This window comes from Marmota marmota, unplaced genomic scaffold, assembly GCF_001458135.2.
Source record: "Marmota marmota marmota unplaced genomic scaffold, marMar, whole genome shotgun sequence".
Classification (NCBI taxonomy): Eukaryota; Metazoa; Chordata; class Mammalia; order Rodentia; family Sciuridae; genus Marmota; species Marmota marmota.
In genome coordinates this window covers 55,015,171-55,026,048 of record NW_026000174.1, presented here as the reverse complement: position 1 = coordinate 55,026,048, position 10,878 = coordinate 55,015,171, and positions in this window count along the sequence as shown.

Sequence of the window (10,878 nt, the reverse complement as noted above, 5' to 3'; positions counted from 1 at the left end):
CCCCCGAGACTGTGTGGCTGCCGGCCGCTGCGCTTTCTCTGCGTCTCCCTCTGCACAGCTTCTGTCACTTTCCTCTCAGTGAAACCGGGAACCCCTGGCTGGTAAGCCCAGCTGGCCGAAGCGCCACGCCCCCACATCAATATTCACGATAACTCAATATTAATGAGAGGAGGGCGTGGCTTGAGGAACCGTCCCTCCCCTTTTAAAGAGACATCTGCGAGCCAGGCTTCTTGGCCAGTCTCTGTTCTCTGACCGCTCAAGGAAGGGGCTTAGAGCAACAGCGTCCTAGAACCGATAATGGCGTTCCTGGAACACCAGCATCTTGTGGAGGCTTTACCAGCCGTGTTCCTGTAACTCGATGAGGAAGCTATTATTTTTATTCTCCCAGCCTTCTTGCTAAAGCCGGAACCAAACCCAAAGTCAGGCAACTCCATCTCACAGGCTCCTCCAGAGACCTTCCCTCAGTGGGGAAGAGTTCAGCTTCTTAGCTCTCAGTTCTCCTCCTCCAGGAAGCCTTCCCTGAAGTCTCAGGGTGGAGCAGTTACCACCCCTGTGCACTCAGGTCGGGATGTACTTACCCCCTTGTTTCCATGATAGAGAAGTCGTTTGCTCACATGTCTATGAACCCTGCCACCACTGATCCCCAACATACATAGGACACTCCTTAGGGCAAGAACTGTACTTCCTGTGAGTGGAAGGGATGCGTGAAAAGCAAGAAATGAGGTGAGTGCCCCTCTTGTCAATCACCAGTGGTTCTGAAAGGCAGGAAGTTGGGGAACAGCTGCTGTGTGGTGAGGTGCTGGCTGGCCGCACATTCCACAGGCACCTGACATTCCCAGGTCCCCTTGGATCCATTACCTAAGTGGCCTGCCCCTGCATACAACTTAATCTCTTGAAAGGGCTGATAAACAACCACCAAGCACCTGAACAAATGGAAGTATTTCAGACAGGGGCTCCCTTGGAGGCCTGGATACAGTTTCCTGCCCAGAAGTCATTAATAGGATTAAGTGTGTCCTTCTTGTTTGGGTAAAGAGCTCAGGAACCAAAAGGCTTTTACGCAGAGATGTCATCACAGCTAAGCCACTGGGTATCACAAAAATCATTCTCTCGGTGCCAAAACAGGAGAAGGGCTCACAATGACCTGTGACAGCAGTTGTTTGCTAGCCTGGGGCGGGCAGGTGGGCAGGTGGCTTTTCCTTCATCTCATGACCCAGTTGACACAGTTCTGGACAGTGAAGTTCTGACCCTTCAGGCTGTCACATGACTATTAACTCCCAGGCCTCCTGCAGAGTTTGCTCCTGAGAAGTTGGGATTGCAGCCCATGCTCTGGGGATTGGTTTTCCAGCAATGCACTCTGAGAAGTTTAGGCTGGGCCCAAAAGACATCAGTTCACTTTCAGAACAGGGGTAGGGTGTGGAGGCCCCGGGTTCAATCCCCAGCACTGTAAAAAACAAAAACAATGGCTAGTAGAATTGGGGTGCTGGGGCTATGGGTATTTTCCCCAAATGCATTGTATCTGGCTAACCGGGGGCCCATTAAAATACTGAGAATGTGGCTGATCCTTCTCAGGGCAAGGGGAGCGGTGACTGGCTGGATGACAAGCCAGTCTATTGTGGATGAGCTTGTGGTAGCAGGTGTCTGGAGTCCTGGCTCCTGAGCTGGAGTCCCTCTGCCTGAGGCTGGCTGGAAGTTGTGCCAGTGTTCCCCCCAGCCTGCTCTGTAATTAGAGACACAGGTACCATTTAAATGATTGGGGAAGATTATATAGTTTTAGATAAGTAGGATTAGAGTGTCCTGTCTTTCCTTTTTCTTACCCAGGTGAACACCCCAGGAAACCATTGAAAATAATCCTGGGGAGACATTCTGGTTCCGGCACTCCTGGAGTCTGAGAGACAGGATCTCCCCAGAGAAATCCCGGTGACAGGGAGGAGGGTGGCAGGGACAGAGAGGGAAGAGGCAGGGCAGAGCCTGGCGTAAAGTAAGAACATGATCATTTTCTTTCCTGGAATGAAGGGGATGGCAAAGCCTGGCTGAGATGAGGATGCCGGAGGACTGATTCATACATTCTACGTATTATTGGGCATCTACTATGAATGGTCCCTAGACCAGGCACTCACTGGAGGTGTTGTGACTCAGAACTTATATCCCTAAGCGAATGAGGGACTTCAGAGGTGGGTGGAAGAAAATATGGGAAAAAATTTAAAGATGATAATTTCCGATAGTGGTAAGGACTGTGAGGAAATACAAAGTGTGATGTGACTGTGGGTAAGGCAAGTCACGGGTAAGCTGAGAGCTGAATCATGAACTGGGGTCACTGTAGGGCAAAATGGAGGAAAGGCATTCTGGACAGAGGGAACAGTACGTAGAGGAGAGGGAAAGGCTTGCACAGTAGGGCAGCCGGCACCTAAGAGTAACACGAGGCCTATGAAACTCCAACACCCTACACAATAGGTACTGATGGTCACATTGAGGCTCTATTCTGGGCAAGCACTGACAAGTATTGTGCCAGCTGCCCCTGCAGCCCTCTGTAGGGTGTGGTCAGCAATGCATCTGTTCCATTTTCCTCCTAAGCTGGGGATTGAACCCAGGGCCTATGCATTGGAGGCAAGTGCTCTCCCACTGAGCAACACACCCACCCTATCTTATCTCTTCAACATTTTCCAGGAGATAGAATGACATGGCTCACTGGGTCTGAAGTCTGAGTTCTGACCCAATAGAAAGGGTTTGTTTCCTCCCTCCTGGTCCCTGGACCTAGTCCCACCCCCATCCCCCACCCCCAGGCCAGGCTTGGGTCTGTGAACACCACCTCCATATCCCCAGATACTTCAGAGCAGGGAAAGCATGGGTGGCAGCCCCTCCCGTTAAGGACTTAGGAACACCTGGTTAATGCTCTTGGCAGCTGCTCCAGTTGTGAAGCAAAAGCCTCATGCATAAAGGCATCCTGACACTGTCAGTGACATCAGTGACACACACACTGGAGGAGGGGGCAGAGAAAGGGTCCTGCCAGGCTGATCTATGAGCAACGGCAGGAATGGTGTGTGTCTGTGCGTGTGTGTGTGTGTGTGTGTGCCCATGTTTAGAGGAGTTGGGTTCTTGGCAGGGGACTGTCACACACTTACATCTTGGGGGAGTCTCTGACTTTCTCTGGGTCTTAGTTTTCACAGCTATATGATGGGGAAGTGCTCATGCCCCTTAGGGTCCTGCCTTGCCAAGGATCTTCTAAATGTTCCCTCACCAAGCAGGGCCTGGGGAGCTGGGGAAAAGCCTGGCATTGGGTTTCCAGGTCTTCTTGGAGCCTCCAGGAGGGTGCGAGGTGGGTGTTTACATGGGGAAGGCAGGCCTGGGGTGGTAGTGAGAAGGTCGCCCAAAGTAAACCTGCCTTGTTTGCCTGGATCGTAAAGGAAAAACACTTTGGCACACTCCAACAGGAACTTCTGAGAAATGAAAACATATTCATCCTGGAGATTAGGCTGACTTCCGGGGTGCAGACGGAGCTCTTTGTTCTCTTGTGGCTCCCTAAAATGGGCTGCATGACTGCTCTCCCTGTGCCCCCAGCCTGGGCTGCAGTTGGAGTCCAGGAAACAGCAGGGTGGTGGTGGTGGGGACCTTCAGACCACAGCTGTCACTCATCTTGGTGTTCTTTTCTCTCTCCACCCTGAACCATAAAAATACATGACATTTATCGAGAACTTGCTTTGTGCCAGGCACTAAATACATTATCTCTTTTAATTCTCGGAACAAGTTTGTAAGATAAGTATCATAGTGATCAATTGTGAAATGCACTTTTTGTACATTTTAATATCTCTGAAGTCAGACTGTGTCTTATAATTGATGGTATGTCACAGTTTAGTGGATTTTTTCCCCTTAATATACAGAAAATAATGGATGCACCATACATTAATGACATATAAGATTCAGGAGAAGATGATGTCATTAGCAACCCCAATCTGCAGATGAGAATACTAAGGCTCAGGGAACTTGCACTCCTTTCTTCCACAGGAAACCAGGCCTGGGACTATGGCTGGCTTATCCTGGGTCCCCACTGCATGAGACAGAGTTAGGACTGAGAGCTGGGCCTCCAGGCTTCCAACCAAGGGCCCTTTCCACTCACCCCAGATGAACTGGGTTTGCTCACTGGGGAGAGGCAGGAGCTGAGGGGAGAGCCTTCCAGGACCTTCCTCAGCAATGAGTGATTCATTGGCCACCCTGCCTTAGAGAAAGGCCTTAAAGATAGATTTTTTTCCTCTTTAAATTCTCTGAAGACTGAAGTTCCTTAAGGACTAAGAAAACACTTGCCTCCTTTCCAGCTCCTTTTCCTGGTAATTGGTTTAGCGTCTTTTTCCCTGAATTTCTGCTCTACTGTCCCATCTTTGGACTGGAGGCAGGCCCGCCCCTTGGCCCTCTGTCTGCCGGCTGCCTGGGGAACAGCTCCACCCGCTTCCTGCTTTGCTCTCCTGCTCTGAATTCACCCTTCTCTCCTCCCGCTTGAATCACCTGCACCAACTTTGCTTCTAGATGCTTCCACAGCCCAGGCCACCTGGCTCCATCCCTTAAAGACATACACTCATGATTCTTGAGTCCCCCATCTCCTTTGCTTGTTCAGCCTAAAGTAATGAGGGAAAAATCAACAAAGCCAGTTTTTTTTTTTTTTTTCCTCCTGACTTGAGAAGTCCTCATGTTGGGGACACTCCCTGCAAATCCTGCTCCACCTAGGGCTGGCAGAGCAAAAACTATGAACCTAAGAGGAAGGGCAGGGGCATGGAAAATTGGAGGCCCTAGTCTGGTGCTATGTTCCTGTCTCCCCAGGCCTCGGTTTCCCCAACCTCCAAGGCTATGAGGCCGAGGTGGCTTGACACCAAGAAACTGAGAGGCAGCAGCATAGGGCCCCCAAATCAGAGACTTTGCTAAAACACAACAATCCCAATTCAGTTCAGTGGGGAATGTTAATAGGCAAGGTTAAGCCAGGGTCTCAGAGTTTCCCCTGTCAAGTGAGCATTCTAGGCAGGACAGGCTCTCAGATTCTGTCCTACCACCTCAAACTGTGGGACTTGGTTTCCCTGGGCCCAGAATGCAAATGTGACCCTCCGGGTGATGCGCCCAGGAGTCCTCCAGGCTGCTTTCAGCAGGAACTGAGCATACATCCCATAGCGGGGACCCTGTGCGCGCACCCCGCAGCATAACCAGCACACAAGGTGTGGACCCCACTGGGGCCTTGCGCCATCTGCGCATGTGCGCGCCTCCGGTGGCGAAAACGCCAGCTCACACCTAAGGGCGGGCCGCCTCTGCACGTCCATGCCAGCGCGTGCGGCTGCAAATCTGGTTTCCATCTTCTCCCAATAGGCAGCAGGGCTGGGGGAGACTGAGTGGAATATTAATTGTGCTTTTGCACGTGGCCAGGCTCCATGAATGTGGTGGTCGGAGGGAGCAGCCTGGAGCTATGTGGGGAATGAAGGGGAAGCCACAGCAGCATGGCTGCTGGGGTTTATGGCTGCGCTGGGGAGGAGGCTGAGCCCCGAGACCCAGTGGGGTTGCTGGCAGTGAGCGGTGTGGGTCGGTGTGTTCTCTTTTGAGAACAGGGAGCTGGGGACAGCCAGGCAGACCCCAGCCAGGTTTGACTCACCCCGAATCTGGCACGTAGTAGGTATTCAATAAATGCTGAACGCCCGCAGGATCTCACAGATCCCCTTCTGGGGAGCAGGCAGAGTAGAGGAAGGAAGGAAATGAGCATGTATTAAGCACCTACCATGTGCCAGCCACTCTGCGTGTTACTGTCAAGATATTTATTTATTTATTTATAGCATATATTTTTTTTCTGGGGATTGAGCCCAGGGCTTTGCACACGCTAGGCAAACTCTACTGAGTGACTTCTCCAGCCCTTTTTATTTATCATTTTGAGACAGAGTCTAGATAAATTGCCCAGGCTGGCCTTGAACTTTTGATCCTCAATGCCTCAGCCTCCCAAGTCACTGGGATTATAGGTCTGTTTCACCAAGTCTGTCTACTAAAGCATTTTATTCTATTTCAAACTCACAATGATCTTAGGAGGTAGCATTACTCCCATCTAGGAGAGAGGCCCACTGCACATTTATCACCCCAACCCTGTAACTTGCCACTTTAGGGAGACCCAGGGAAGAATAGTTTCTTTGATTTAAGAGCCCAAAATCGAGGCTGGGGTTGTGGCTCAGTGGTGGAGTGCTCGCTTAGCATGCTTGAGGCACTGAGTTCAATCCTCAGCACCACATAAATGTAAAATAAAGATATTGTGTCCACTTAAAACTAAAATAAATAAATAAATATCTTTTTAAAAGAGCCCCAAACTGACTTTTTTTTTTTTTTGAGCCAATTATTAATCTAATAGACCTTTTGGATTTTTTTCTTTTTTTGCAATACTGGGATGGAGCCCATTGCCTCAAAAGTGCCAGGCAAGTGCTCTATCACTGACCTTCACCTGAGCCTAACTCTGAATTTTGTAGCTCTTTGCATTTCCTTCTTTACTCAGGCTGGGAGCAAGCACAGAGAAGAAGTGGCTGAGGTCCCCCTCTTGCAACAGGATCTCATGATCATGTCACAGACTAACTGCAACCTGCCTTCATTTTATGTTTTTATCCCCTTTCTCCATATTCTTTTTCCTCTTGTAAAAACCATCAGATTCCATTGTCCTTAGGGCTTCTCAAATACCTTAGAAGTGAGACAGATTGAAGAAAGTGAGGCCCAGAAAGGTTGTGTTATTTGGCCAAGGTCACACAGTTATTCAATAAGGAGAGTTGGAAATTTGATCTTGTATCTATTTGACTTGATCTTTCTGCTGCCCCAGACTCTGGGTTTGGACAGATCGCATGGTAATCAGGGGGCTTTCTGGAAAGCTCGAGAAGTTGGAGGCCTTTGCAGACTCAGCCTTTGCCTCTCACCAAGGTTCCTCTGAGGAGCATGTCCAGATGGGGATGTCATCCCCGGCCTTGAGAGGGCCCTGGGAGCCCTGGGCATCTCCATCCCCAGGGACCAGCCCCAGCCTCCATGGCTGAGCAGAAGAAACAGAAAACCAGCGGGCCCAGCCTTGGAAATCACCCTTACAGCAAATATATGTTCCAGATGCTCCAAGGAGCGTTTCTGGAGCCTCTGGACCAATTCACCAGAGGAAGACACAGGATGACAAGCAAACATGGAGGTCCAGGGACCAGGAAAGGGGCCTCTTGATGTTCTTGTGCCTCCCACACCCATCAGCCTGCCCTCAGGGGCCTCTCTCCCCTGGGAGGACAACCTGGGCTTCCCAGGAAGGCCTTCCACACCCTCGAGGATGAATTTATTTCTTACAGGAGCTGACACCATATAGGTGTTCCACAAGATGGGGGCCCCTGGGGAAGGCATGGTAGCGCACGCCTGTGATCCCAGCAGCTCAGGAGGCTGAGGCAGGAGGATCGAAAGTTCAAAGCCAGCCTCAGCAACAGCGAGGCTGCTAAGCAACTCAGTGAGACCCTGTCTCTAAATAAAATACAAAATAGGGCTGGGGATGGGGCTCAGGGCTTGAGTGCCCCCAAGTTCAATCCACAGTACCTGTACCCCCCCCCCCCAAAAAAAAAAGAATGAGCCTAACCTGGGCTGGAAGGGAGTTTTATTCTGGGAACTGCCGCTGGAGGTACCTTGGAGAATGGCAATCTCCGATTCAGGGCAGACATAGGGAAAGATGCGGAGACAAGGAGCCATTCTTGGGGCCACCCTGTGAGCCCTGGGGTGTTGGACGTGAGGTGCCTTCAGATAGCAGCATGCATGGTGCGGAAGGGAAATGACCAAAGAAACATAATGACTTTCACAAACTGCCATTTACTGTGGCCCTGTTGTCAGCTCGCAATGCTTAACTCGATCCTCTGAATCTATAAAGAGCTCCAATAAATCAGTAAGACAACAACTAGCAATCCAATAAAAACAGTGGTAAATAATATGAGCCATGAGTCGGGTGCATCTATTCAATGCGGCGCTTATCATGTCTCAGAATCTGTGTTAAGCACTTTCTATGAGTTTTCTGTTATGCCTCACCACAATCCTGGTACTAAGATTACCATTTACCTAAGGCTCAGAAAGATGAAGTAACTTGCCCAAGGTCACACAGCATATTGGTCTGATTTCCTAGTCCATACTCTGCAGGCATGATTTGGAAAAGTATGTACTTCATGGGAATCTAGGGTCTCAGGAAAACTTGACAAGAAAAAGAAGGAAAACTGACAGAGAGGTAGTGAACCAAGGTAGAATCACCTTGACCCAGCTACTTGGGAAGACCCCAGTATTCCCAGTCCTGAGTAGAGGTAGTCTATTTTTTAAAATATTTTAAAAATTGATATTGCATTCACTGACTCAAAAAATAGCAAGGAAATATAATGAGAAGTGATCCTTTCCTCTCTACATCTTATATCCTAACCACTAAGCTCCCACCCTTCCACCAACATATAATCAATTTTATTACTTTCTTGGGTATCCTTCTTTGCTGTGTGTGTGTGTGTGTGTGCACGCCCGTGAAAAATTTAAACGTAATATTTCTTCTCTCTCTTTTTAACTGAAAAGGAGGGTATTATACACACTGTTCTGCATGGTTTTGTTTTCACTTAATTTATCTTGGAGATCATCTGGTATTAGTACATATAGAACTTCCTCATTCTTTTTTTTCTTTTCTCAATACCTGCATAGCCACCCATTGTATGAATGCTCTGTAATTTATTTACCTGTCCCCTATTGATGGACACTTGAATGGTTTCTGGTTCTTTACTATAAAGAACAATGCCACAGTGATGGTCTTGTCCAAATGCTGTGTAGCTGTAGGATGAATTCTCAGAGGAAGGACTGCTGAGCCAAAGGAAACATGCTTTTGTAATACTGAAAGATATGCTCAAGTAAATATATATATATATATAAGATAAAAAAATATGCTCAAATAGCTTGTACCAATTTATAGCCCTACCAGAAATGGGCGGATTCTGTACTCTCTCAAACTGAGGATATTATTGAACTTTTACATTTTTCTACTCTGCTGGATAAGAAATAGTTTCCAGTGTATTTTTTTATTTATTTGTTTTTATGTGGTGCCGAGGATCGAATCCAGTGCCTCACACGTACAAGGGAAGCGCTCTATCACTGAGCCATAGCCCCAGCGCCTCCAGTGTATTTTTAATTTGCTTTTTCCTTCATTAGGAGTGAGTACCTTTTTACAGCTAAACAATTTATGTTTCCTTTTCTGTAGACTCTATTCATATTCTTTGATCCTTTTAAAATTGGTGGTTGGTGTTGTTGATTTCTAGAAACTCTTTATATATTAGGGAGATTGTGATATGATTTGCAAGGGATCTGGGGTTAGAATTTGCATCCCTCTGGGAAACTGTGTGTGTGTGTGTGTGTGTGTGTCTGTGTATATTCTCCATTCCTTCCATATTGTCATTTCAGGTCAACTGTTTATTTATTGAGTATCTCTTGTGTACCTGCTCAGGGCTGCTGTACCCAGCCCAGTGGGGGAACTCAGCTCTGTTATCCAACAGGTTGTAGCTCAGTGTGAGATGAACAGTAGTTCTGGGATTCAGAATAAGTGATTCAGAATATGAGGGAGAAAGGGACAACCTCTGCCTGTCACAATTGCTCTGATGTCAGTCCCCACCTGGGGCTGGCTTTTCCTGCCTATCCTTTCCCTGTGAGTTCAGCCTCAAGCCCTGACTACAGAAAAACCCTGCTCCAGAAAGATGGCTCCCTGGACACATTTATGCCAGTCTTCCACATGCCCATCCTCACCTGGCTCCCTTCTCTGCCTTACACTGATCCTCATCATCTGATTCTTCCTGCCCTGCTCCTGTGTCTAGTGTGCATTCCTTCACTGCCCAGAGGACTGGAATCTTCTTGCTGACAGGAAGGGAGACAGTCCCTTGGGTCCCTTCCCTTTGGTGCTTGGCACCAAGCCAAAGCTCCCTGGATGATTGATTGACAGATGTTAGGTAAGTCCAAATCTATGACTCACCTGAATTGGGGTTTGGGGGAATCAAGAATGACGCAGATGGGGCCCAGGGGCAGATAGGATGCCAGGCTGAAGCCCCGGCTCAGGGCCCAACCAGGAAAGGGTTAAGCTTGCCAGAATTTTGTATATGAAATGGTACCAGAAAAAAAAAAATGTGCAGACTAGCAATTGAGCCCTGTCTCATCCTGGTTCAAATGACATTGTCTGAGCTTCACCAACCTCGCCTTCTGCACTAATTACAGACCTTCCCTGGGGAGGAAGGCTGAGGCCAGGAGGTCGTCATTACAGGCTCCCTTGCTGGGGGGAGCAAACCCCAATGACCAAACCCAATGACCAAACAAAGTCTCTTGAAGAGAGGCCCAGGTTCCTGGGCTGAGCCTCTTGGAGGCCGCCTGGAGGGGAAAGGGTTAAGAAGGAGGCAGGGATTGGAGGGCCGGCTAAAATATAGTCATGGGAACCCAGACCCAAGCAGGGTCCCCGAAGGGTACCCTTCCTCGCTCCCCTTGCTCAGGCCTGGACACCTCCTCATCTTGCCCCCCAAGATGGCGGCAGCCAGGGCTGTGTTGGGGCCTCCCGTCTGTGGCCGGCAGCCGGCCGCCACTCCCTGTGGCCTGTGGAGACCAAGCCTTCTTTAATCTTCCATTTATCTTGAGGCCTCGCCCCTCTGAGATTGGCTTTGATGTGGGGCCTGCTGCTGGGGGTAATCACAGGTTTCTATAGCCTGATCTGGGCTCTGCCCAAGGCCCCCAGCCCAGGGGGGACTGGGGGGCTCCTGACCATCAGACCCAGACCTTGACGATGACCTTGGCAGATGGGGCCCGCAAGAGCTGTGGGCTCTGCTCGTGGAAAGGCTGCTGCTGGGCCCCAGGCTGGAGCAGAGGGATTTATTCCCA